Raw genomic sequence first — 478 nt, 5'->3', positions numbered from 1 at the left:
TTAATTTTTGATTCCCGAAGTGGAGGGAAAGGACTCGGCCTTTTCCTGGCTTGTTTCTTGCGGCGATCCAGAGGTGGGAATGGAGGTGACATTTTTGCCCTTTCTCGGCGAAGAGTTGCATCAAAGCTTTTCTTTTCTGAAAGGTAAAAAGAAATTATTCCAAGTAGTCTAAAGTGACGTAAATAATCTCCTTTGCAAGCATCTTTATACTACTTTTGATTCATGTTTTAAAGTTGGAAAATAATGAGCTACCAATAGATAGTCTAGCCGTGAGACACGTATGTAGAAATTGGGATCCTCTACTAATGCATAGTGTTCATAATATCTCCTATAAAGAGATCTTAGCCTTTGATTTATCAATCAAAGGTCAAGATCGCATCCTTATCCTCCCCCTACTTTTGCTCATGAGGAGATCATGGCATTTGATTGATATCTCATGAGGAGATCTTAGGAACCTCCTCATGAGTAGAGGATCTGA

This window comes from Asparagus officinalis, chromosome 10 (assembly GCF_001876935.1).
Source record: "Asparagus officinalis chromosome 10, Aspof.V1, whole genome shotgun sequence".
Lineage (NCBI taxonomy): Eukaryota > Viridiplantae > Streptophyta > Magnoliopsida > Asparagales > Asparagaceae > Asparagus > Asparagus officinalis.
The sequence above is the reverse complement of the archived record's forward strand: the minus strand, read 5'-3'. Positions refer to the sequence as shown.